Source organism: Nerophis ophidion, linkage group LG03 (assembly GCF_033978795.1).
Source record: "Nerophis ophidion isolate RoL-2023_Sa linkage group LG03, RoL_Noph_v1.0, whole genome shotgun sequence".
Taxonomy (NCBI): domain Eukaryota; kingdom Metazoa; phylum Chordata; class Actinopteri; order Syngnathiformes; family Syngnathidae; genus Nerophis; species Nerophis ophidion.
Window position 1 is genome coordinate 34086296 of NC_084613.1, and position 11645 is coordinate 34097940.

The following is an 11645-nucleotide window of genomic DNA, read 5'->3' on the forward strand; positions in this document are numbered from 1 at the left end:
GCGTGTTGGAAAAATCCTTCAGCAGTCCAAAAAGGGGGAGACAATAAGGGGTCCGTAGGCAGACAGGTGGTCGAGGGCAGGAGAGAAGCGACAAGGTCCGTGTCCGAGTGAGGGTCAAGGATCGAGGGAGGCAGTCCAAAGTCCGGATGGAGGTCGAGGCACAGAGCTCGAGCACACGGAACAAGACGGGTACTGTGGGAGGAACGAGGAACAAGGAACATGAGACGAGGGAACAAGGAAGACGTGAAGAGAGATAGCGATGATAACAGGAGGGAAGCCAGAGACGTAATGCTTACAGCAAGGAGTTAACGACGTTCCGGCGTAGGGTACACTGGTCTTTATCCTGCCAACCTGACCACCACCAAGTGCGCTGATTGCCGATAGTATGCAGCTGTGTCCTTGCGTGGGCATGGCCTGGCATACTGCCAGGCTGAGTGCTGGAAGAACTAGCTACAGGAGAATTGTGGGTTTGAGACCGCGCCATGACACCGACATTGAATAAATAACATTGAAAAGCATGTTGTTTCAACCTTGCATTTGCTTTGTAGAATATTGTTTCGTAAATGACCAAATGTCAATGGTCAAATCAATGTCAAAACCCAACATTGATTAAACATCATCAAAAATCATGTTGTTTCAACGTTGTATTTGTGTTGCAAAATGTTGGTTGGAAAATGACCAAATTTCAATGGTTAAATCAACGTCATAACCCGAAATTAATAAAACGTTGTCCAAAAGCATGTTGTTCCAACAGTGTATTTGTGTTGTACTAACCCCGTTTCCATATGAGTTGGGAAATTGTGTGAGATGTAAATATAAACGGAATACAATGATTTGCAAATCCTTTTCAACCCATATTCAATTCAATGCACTACAAAGACAAGATATTTGATGTTCAAAACTTAATTTTTTTTTTACAAATAATAATTAACTTAGAATTTCATGGCTGCAACACGTGCCAAAGTAGTTGGGAAAGGGCATGTTCACCCCTGTGTTGCATCACCTTTTCTTTTAACAACACTCAATAAACATTTGGGAACTGTCAAAATAATTAGTTTCCTCAGTTCCCAAACAAAGCTTTGAAAGCTTTGAAAGTGGAATTCTTTCCCATTCTTGTTTTATGTAGAGCTTCAGTCGTTGAACAGTCCAGGGTCTCCGCTGTTGTATTTTACGCTTCATAATGCGCCACACATTTTCGATGGGAGACAGGTCTGGACTGCAGGTGGGCCAGGAAAGTACCCACACTCTTTTTTTATGAAGCCACGCTGTTGTAACACTTGTCTTGCTGAAATAAGCAGGGGCGTCCATGATAACTGTCATGATCCACGTCTTGGATCATTTCATATTCTGGTTTTGGTTCTGTTTGTTATCACATTCTGTCTAGTATTTGTATTCCTCAGTTCTTTGTGGCACTTCCTGGTTTTGTTCCATTGTCATAGTTACCCATTTAGTGTCACCTGTCTCTCCTTTGATCACGCGCACCTGCCCTTGGTTAGTTATCTCCCTATTTAAGACCGCCTTTGTTTGACATTCTTTCTTGGACTCTTGTTTGCTTCACGCTACAGTTGACGTCGCTCTTTCCAGCCTTGTGGTAACTACCTTCATGTACATTAGCTTCCATGCTATTTCAGTTGTTTGTCATCTCATCTCAGCTCATGTTAGCGCTTTCTGTTTTGTTTATTAGTGCCTTCGAGCAAGTGTTTTTGGTTTTTTGACAGTTTTAGTTAGTATAGAAAAAATTGTTGTTCCTACCTCACGCTGTGTCCATCTTCGCTGCACCCACGAGAGAACAACTCGTCATCACAATGCCACCAAGACGTCACAATAACGTTGCTTGGATGACATCATACTGTATGTTGCTCCAAAACCTGTATGGACCATTCTGCATTAATGGTGCCTTCACAGATGTGTAAGTTACCCATGCCTTGGCCAGTAATACACACCCATACCATCACAGATGCAGGCTTTCGAACTTTGCGCCTAGAACAATCCGAATGGTTATTTTCCTCTTTGTTCTGGAGGACACCAAGTCCTCTGTTTCCAAATATAATTTGAAATGTGGACTCGTCAGACCACAGAACACCTTTCCACTTTGCATCAGTCCATCTTAGGCGAGCTCGGGCCCAGCCAAGCCGGCGGCGTTTCAGGATATTGTTGATAAATGCGTTTGGCTTTGCATAGTAGAGTTTTAACTTGCACTTACAGATGTAGCGAACAACTGTAATTACTGACATTGGTTTGATGAAGTGTTACTGAGCCCATGTGGTGATATCCTTTACACACTGATGTCGGTTTTTGATCCAGTACTGCCTGAGGGATCTAAAGTCTGTATATTTAATTGCTTACGTGCAGCGATTTCTCCAGATTCTCTGAACTTTTTGATGATTTTACGGACCGTAGATGGTAAAATCCTTAAATTCCTTGCAAAAGCTCGTTGAGAAATGTTGTTCTAAAACTGTTCGACAATTTGCTTACAAAGTGGTGACCCTCACCCCATCCTTGTTTGTGAATTACTTAGCATTTCATGGAAGCTGCTTTTATACCCAATCATGGCACCCAACTGTACCCAATTAGCCTGCACACCTGTGGGATGTTCCATATAAGTGTTTGATGAGCATTCCTCAACTTTATCAGTATTTATTGCCACCTAACCCTACTTCTTTGTCACGTGTTGCTGGCATTAAATTTTTAAGTTAATGATTATTTGCACACACAAAAAATGTTTATCAGTTTGAACATCAAATATGTTGTCTTTGTAGCATATTCAAGTGAATATTGGTTGAAAATGATTTTCAAATCATTGTATTCTTTTTATATTTACATCTAACACAACTTCAAAACTCATATGTAAATGGGGTTTGTGGAACATTAGTTACGAAATGACCACATTTCAATGGTTAAATTAACGTCAGAATCCGAAATAGATAAAACATCGCCCAAAAGCATGTTATTTCAACTTTGTATTCATGTTGTAAAATATTGGTTGGAAAATGACCAAATTGCAATGGTCAAATCAACATCAGAACCTGACATTGAATAAACGTTGTCAAAAAGCATGTTGTTTCAACATTGTATTTGCTTTGTAGAATATTAGTTGGGAAATGACCAAATTTTAACGGTTAAATCAATGTCACACCCTGAGATTGAATAAATGTTGTCAAAAAGCATGTTGTTCCAACATTGTATTTGTGTTGTAGAATATAAGTGGGGAAATGACCAAATTTCAATGGTCATCTGACATTGAATAAATGTAATCGAAAATCACATTGTTTTAACGTTGTCTTTTTTTTGTAGAATATAGATTGGCAAATGACCAAATTTCAATGGTCATCTGACATTGAACAGATGTCATTGAAAAGCACATTGTTTTAACGTTGTCTTTTTTTTGTAGAATATTGATTGGTAAAAGACCAAAATTCAATGGTCAAATCAATGTCAGAACCCAACATTGATTAATTGTTGTCAAAAAGCATGTTGTTTCAACTTTGTAATTTATGTTGTGAAATATCAGTTGAGAAATAACCAAATTTTTATGGTCAAATCAACGTTCAGAACCTGACATTTATTAAACGTCATCAAAAAGCATGTTGTTTCACTTTTAGGTTTGATTTCCTCAACGACAGGACCTAATTTAACAAGTGCTCAACATTGTCTTGTGCCTGCCGGGAGCTGCCTGTCTAAGCAGACGCCTCGTCGCTACACTTATCAGCCGACTGTACAGGCCTCCACGCCAACCAGCCCCCGCCCCTCGCCCCCCTCTTCTGTTGTAATGAAGTTAATTACTATTAAACGAGGCCGCCGTTACCGTGAAATCATTAACACGGCGCCAGACGGCAGGTGGAGCGAGACCAATTATAAAGGACACAAGGAGCTTAAGAAAGTTGGGTCTTAAGTGCAATAGTCCATTGTGGGGACGTATGTTAACACTTAATGTAACATACTGTATCTTAAAAGGTACTTTTTGACTTCCTTGTATAGCTGCTGTAGCTTTTTAGAACACTTTTTATCACATAAGCGTGGAACGTCACCAAATGACTCCTTTACTGTACTCACTAATAAACCGATAAAGTCAGATGCTATGTCAATTCCTGTCAAAGATCCTTTATATCAGTGATTTTCAAACTTTGGTTCCATTTAGTGGCAGGTCAAAGAGTCACTTGTTTTACATTTCGATAATCCAACACAGCATTACTGTTCAAACTGTTCAAAAATATTATATATACTTGGTATATAAAACCTCTGCCTTGTTTTTTAATGAATACTCAGCCCTACTACACTATTTCAATGTTGGTCATTGTGGTGGTAATTGGAGACCCACGTTTCTTCTATACGTAACATTTGTAGGAATATTTTGCAAAATTTATGGGGCGGTATGGCGTAGTGGGTAGAGCGGCAGTGCCAGAAACCTGAGGGTTGCAGGTTCGCTTCCAACCTATTGACATCCAAATCGCTGCCATTGTGTCTTTGGGCAGGACACTTCACCCTTGCCCCCGGTGCTGCTCACACTGGTGAATGAATGATGAATGAATGATTGGTGGTGGTCGGGGGGGCCGCAGGCGCAAACTGGCAGCCACGCTTCCGTCAGTCTACCCCAGGGCAGCTGTGGCTACAGATGTAGCTTACCACCACCGGGTGTGAACGAATGATGGGTTCCCACTTCACTGTGAGCGCTTTGAGTATCTAACAATAGAAAAGCGCGATATAAATCTAATCCATTATTATTATTATTATTATTAAAACAGAAGCCCTCCATCCATTTTTCTACCGCTTGTCCCTTTTAGGGTTGCGGGGGTCGCTGTAGCCTATCTCAACTGCATTCGGGCGGTAGTCAAAGATCTTCTATTTGAGAGGAGACATTGTGCCATTTTTTTAATCTAATGTAAGAATGCCAGTCAAAGGTTATCAATGTGACAGCAGTGCTTTGCTGTTTTTCAAGGATGTACCAGGAAAAACACCAGTCAAAGATCTTCTATTTGACAGAAGATGTTTACTGTTTTAGGAAATCTACTGAAGAAGCGCCAGTTAAAATCCTCTATTTTACGGGAGGTCTTTTCTGTTTTTGAGAACCAAATGCAAAAATGCTAGTTAAAGATTCCCAGGTTGACAAGAGATTTTTGCTGTTTTTGAGTATCAACAGTAAAAAATGTCTGTCAAAGATTCCCAGTTTTTCAGGAGATGTTTGCTGTTTTTGAGTATCAACAATACCAAAATGCTAGTCAAAGACTCCCAGGTTGACAGGAGATGTCTGCTGTTTTCAATTATCAGTATTGAGTATGTTTTTTTAAAGATCTCTTGCAATAATGCTGGTCAAATATCTTCTATTATGCTGATGCACTTTGCTGTTTTTGAGGATCTCCTGCAAAATGTCAGTCAAAGATCTATTTGACGGGGGACCTCTGCTGTTTTAGAGGATTTCATGCAAAAATGCTACCAAAATAGTCCCAAATTGACAAGAAATGTATGCTGTTTTTAAGGCTCTACTGCACAAACATACTAGTTAAAGATCCTCTATGTGACAGAAGATTTAAGTTGTATTTAAGAATGTACAATAGAATGCTAGTCAAAGATTTTATAAATGACAGTGGAGCTCTGTAGTTTTCAAAGATCCCTAATAATGCTAGTCAAAGATCAGTTTTACGTGATAGAAGCGATCCAAAGCAAAAACGGTAGTAAAAATTTCCCAATTTTTCAAGGGATTACTGCTGTTTTTGATGATCTGCTACACAAATATGCTAGTCAAATATCTATTTGACAGGATGTGTTTTTTTTTTTTTTTAATCTCTGGCAAAAATTGTACTTAAAGATCCTTTAATCTCATGCAAAACGCCAGTCAGATTCCAAAATTGACTAGAGAATTCCACAATTTTTGAGGATCTACTGCAAAAATGGCGGTCAAATATTCTGTATCCGACTTGACTCAAGAAAATGAGTCAATGATCCCCTCTACCTCTAGTCAAAGATCCTCTAGAGATCCAAAGTGCACAGCTGTTTTTGAGAATTTAGTGCAAAAATGCCTTTCAAAGATCCTCTGGTTGACTGGAAACCAATGTTGTTTTCCAGGATCCAATGCAAAAACGCCAGTCAAAGATTCCCAATTTGCCAAGGGATTGTTGCTGTTTTTAAAAATATACGAAATAAATATGCTACTCAGAGAGCTTTCTTGTTTTTAAGAATATTACATTATAATGCTTGTCAAAGATTTTATATATGACAAGAGCGATTTATCGTTATTTAAAAATCTGTAATAATGACAGTCAAAGATAACTTTTTTACGATAGAAGTGTTCTGCTGTTTTTGAGAATCTAAAGCAAAAACGCTAGTCAAAATTTTCCAATTAGACAAGAGATTAATGCCAGTCAAATATTACAAAAGTTACTACAGATTTATACTGTTTTTGAAGATCTACTGCAAAAAACGCCAGTCAAAGATCTTGTATCTGACTGAATCCCAAGAAAACAGGTCAAATATTCTCCCTATGACTTGTGTACTGGTAATAATGCTAGTCAAAGATCATCTATAGTACAGATGTGCCCTGCCATTTTTGAGAATCTACTGCAAAAAAATGCAAGTCAAAGATCCTCTATTTGACTGGAGACCCTCTGTGTTTTAGAGCAGTGGTCCCCAACCTTTTTGTATCCGCGGACCAGTTTGGAATCCTTTTTTTTGTTTGTTTGTTTGTTTTTTTTGTCATGAAAAAGGGACTTTTTTGTCATGAAAAAGGGACGTTTTTGTGGTTGGTGCACTAATTGTAAGTGTATATTGTGTTTTTTATGTTGATTTGATACATTTTTATTTTTTAAATAAAAATGAATTAAAAATTCTTCGATTGGTACCAGGCCGCGGCCCGGTGGTTGGGGACCACTGTTTTAGAAGATCCATCCATTTTCTACCGCTTATTCACTTTTGGGGTCGCGGGGGGCGCTGGCGCCTATCTCAGCTACAATCGGGCGGAAGGCGGGCTACACCCTGGACAAGTCGCCACATCATCGCAGGGCCAACACAGATAGACAGACAACTTTCACACTCACATTCACACACTAGGGCCAATTTAGTGTTGCCAATTAACCTATCCCCAGGTGCATGTCTTTGGAAGTGGGAGGAAGCCGGAGTACCCGGAGGGAACCCACGCATTCACGGGGAGAACATGCAAACTCCACACAGAAAGATCCCGAGCCTGGATTTGAACCCAGGACTGCAGGAACTTCATATTGTGAGGCAGACGCACTAACCCCTCTGCCACCGTGAAGCCTTAATTACTGAGTCCTCGTGTGGGATTTGAACTCAGTACCCCTGCTTTCGGAGCCCACCGTGTTGACCATTGAGCTATCCTGGGTGCCTGTTTTAGAGGATCTAATACAAAAACACTAGTCAAAGATTCCCAATTTGACAACAGATTGCTGCTGTTTTTGAGGATCTGCTAAACAAATATGGTAATAATTGACAGGCTGTGCTGTTTTTTTAAAAGACCTCTAGCAATAATGCTAGTCAAAGATCCTCCATAGGACAAAATTGCTCTTCTGTTTTGAGAATCTACTCCAGAAAACCACAAGTCAAATATCTTCTATTTGACTGGAGACCACCGCTGATTTAGAGGTTCTAATGCAAAAACACCAGTGAAATTTTCCTAATTTGACAAGGGATTGCTGCTGTTTTTAAAGATCTACTAAATAAATACACTACTCAAAGATCCTCCTTGTGACAGATAACTAATGTTGTGTTTTTAAGAATATTACATAAGAATGCGAGTCAAAAATTTGACAGGAGCAGTTTATAGTTTTTAAAACATTTCTATTAATTGCTGGTCAAAGATCACTTTTATTTGATGGTAGCGCTTTGCTGTGTTTGAGAATTTAAAAAAAAAAGCCTAGTGAAAATCTCCAAATTTGACAAGAGATTACTCCTGTTTCGGAGGATCTGCTACACAAATATGTGAGTCACATATCTAATTGACAAGATGTGCTGTTGTTTTAAAAATCACTAGCAATAATGCTCATAAAAGCTCTTCTATTGGACAGAAGTGCTCTGCTGTTTGAGAATCTACTTCAAAAAAATCGCCAGTCAAAGATCCTCGATTTGACTGAAGACCACTGTCAGTGGCAACTCTGACAGTAGCCCCCCCCTCCCATAACAGATACCAGACATTTTACGAACCCTCCCCCCTAGAAAAAAAACAGTCCAAAGTCAAGAAAGGGTGGAGGGAGGACAAGGTGGTGGGCCGCCAGTGGCCCCGCACCCAGCGGGAAGAGTGAAACGACCACCTCTGTGGCCGACAGGTGTATGGTGGTGCCCTCTGCTGGCCGACCGGAGAGGATGGTGGTGGCGCCCCCTGCTGCTGGCCCACCGGAGTGCGTGGTGGTGGCGCCCCCTGCTGCTGGCCCACCGGAGTGCGTGGTGGTGGCGCCCCCTGCTGCTGGCCCACCGGAGTGCGTGGCGGTGGTGCCCCCCGCTGCTGGCCCGCCGTAATGTGTGGTGTTGGCGGCCCCCCGCTGCTGGCCCACCGGAGTGCGTGCTCGTGGCGCCCCCCTCTGCTGGCCCACCGGAGTGCGTGCTCGGGGCGCCCCCCGCTGCTGGCCCACCGAGTGCCTGGTCGTGGTGCCCCCGCTGCTGGCCCACCGGAGTGCCTGGTCGTGGCGCCCCCCGCTGCTGGCCCACCTGAGTGCGTGGTGGTGGCGCCCCCCGCTGCTGGCCCACTGGAGTGCGTGGCGGAGTCTGCTGGCCCATTGGAGTGCGTGGTGGAGTCTGCTGGCCCATCGGAGTGCATGGTGGAGTCTGCTGGCCCATCGGAGTGCGTGGTGGAGTCTGCTGGCCCATCGGAGTGCGTGGTGGAGTCTGCTGGCCCACTGGAGTGCGTGGTGGAGTCTGCTGGCCCATCGGAGTGCATGGTGGAGTCTGCTGGCCCATCGGAGTGCGTGGCGGAGTCTGCTGGCCCATCAGAGTGCGTGGTGGAGTCTGCTGGCCCATCGGAGTGCGTGGAGGATTCTGCTGGCCCACCGGAGTGCATGGTGGCGCCATAGGTTGCAGACCCACCGGAGATGATGGCGCCGTAGGTTGCAGACCCACCGGAGGTGATGGCGCTGTAAGTTGCAGACCCACCGGAGGTGATGGTGGCGTCTGCCGGCCCACCGGAGATGACGGTGGCGTCTGCCGGCCCACCGGAGATGACGGTGGCGTCTGCCGGCCTACCGAAGATGGCACCGTCTGTTGCATACCAACTGGGACGAGTAGTAGCTGTGCATCCCCATCTGCACAGCTACTGATAGCCCCCCCCCTCAAGGGACGGCTCCAAAACGTCCCCAGATAGGCCCACAGTCAACAGGAGTGGGTGGGAGAGGGCTTGAAACGCGGCCAAACTTCTCTTTAATTTAGCCATTAGCTCTAACGCTAAATTAAGCCTCTCCGCCGTGGACAACTCTACGGGGTTCGTATTTGGCTGGATCATTCTGTCACAGTTAGTTGTTGATGAACCCCACGATGCTGAGACGGAGGCAGGCGTAGAATATGAAAACATGATTTAATTAAAACTAAACAAGAACAAACAAAAAGCACGCACGTGGGCGGAATAACAAACTAAGGGGACTAGCACTGGAAGCTGGAAAACAAAAAGGAACTTTAGCATGGAAGCTAGTGGATCGCAAACAGAAAAACTGGAAATAATTCATGCTAACAGAAACAGCTTACCGCTACAAAATGTAGCATGACAGGTAGTAGCTGTAAGAAAACGACACGACAGGTAGCACGACAAGAGTGATATGTGGCAACGACAATGCAATACAATGATCCAGCGCTGACTGGAGGAACAAAGCAGGTAAAATAGGAGCTGGCTGATTGACATCAGGTGTGACCAGATGCCAATCAGCCGCAGCTGAGTGAAAACAGGACACAGGGAGACAAGCAGGAAGCTGAACCAAAATACGAGCACTAGACAGGAACTAAGGACAGGAAATACTAAACACACAGAGGAGAAACTAAAACACAAACAAATTGTCAGTGGCAACTCTGACATATCTACTGCAAAAGCGCCAGTCTAAGATTCCCAATTAGACAAAAGATTGCGGGTGTTTTTGAAGATCTACTACATTAATATGCCAGTCAAAGATCTTCTATAGGAGAGAAGTGATCTGCTGTTTTTGAGGATCTACTGCAAAAACACCCGTCTATGATTCCCAATTTGAGGAAAGACTGCGACGGTTTTTGAGGATCTATTACAAAAATATGCTAATTAAAGGTCCTCTATAAGACAGAAGTGCCCTGCTGTTTTTGAGGATCTACTGGAAAAACCTCAGTCGAAGATTTCCAATTTGAGGAAATATTGTGGCTGTTTTTGAGGATCTCCTATATAAATATGCTAGTCAAAGATCCTCAATAGCAGTGGTTGTCAACCTTTTTTCAGTGATGCACCCCCTGTTAAAAATGTTTTTATTCAAATGCCCCCTAATCAGAGAAAAACATTCTTGGTTGAAAAAAAGAGATAAAAAAGTAAAATACAGCACTATGTCATCAGTTTCTGATTTATAAAATTGTATGACAGTACAAAATATTGCTCATTTGTAGTGGTCTTTCTTGAACTATTTGGAAAAAAAGATATGAAAATAACTAAAAACTTGTTGAAAAATAAACAAGTGATTCAATTATAAATAAAGATTTCTACACATAGAAGTAATCATCAACTTAAAGTACCCTCTTTGGGGATTGTAATAGAGATCCATCTGGATTCATGAACTTAATTCTAAACATTTCTTCACAAAAAAAGAAATCTTCAACATCAATATTTATGGAACATGTCCACAAAAAATCTAGCTGTCAACACTGAATATTTATTGCATTGTTGCATTTCTTTTCACAGTTTATGAATTTACATTCATATTTTGTTGAAGTATTATTCAATAAATAAATTTATAAAGGATTTTTGAATTGTTGCTGTTTTTAGAATATTTAAAAAAATCTCACATACCCCTTGGCATACCTTCAAGTGCCCCTAGGGGTACGCGTACCCCCATTTGAGAACCACTGCTCTATAGGATAGAAGTGCTCAGTTGTTTTTGACGATCTACTACACACATATGCTACTGAAGACCCTGTAAAGGACAGACGTGTTCTACTGTTTTTGAGGATTTACTACACAAATATGTCAGTCAAATATCCTCTATAGGACAGAAGTGCTCTGCTGTTTTTGAGGATCAACTGCATAAACGCCAGTCTATGATGCACAATTTGAGGAAAGATAGTGGCTGTTTTTGAGGATCTAATACACAAATATGCTAGTCAAATATCTTCTATAGGTCAGAAGTTGTTTGCTGTTTTTGAGGATCAACTGCACAAACCACTGTCTAAGATTCCCAATTTGAGGAAAGATTGCGGCTGTTTTTTGGAAGCTACTACACAAATGTGCTAGTCAAAGATCCTCTATAAGACATAATTGCTCTGCTGTTTTTGAGGATCTGCTACACAAATATGCTAGTCAAAGATCTTCTATAGGACATAATTAGTCTGCTGTTTTGAGGGTCCACTACACAAATATGCTAGTCAAAGATCCTCTGTACGACAGAAGTGCTCTGCTGTTTTTGAGGATCTACTACACAAATATTAAGTTAAAGTACCAATGATTGTCACACACTCAGTAGGTGTGGGGAAATTTGTCCTCCGCA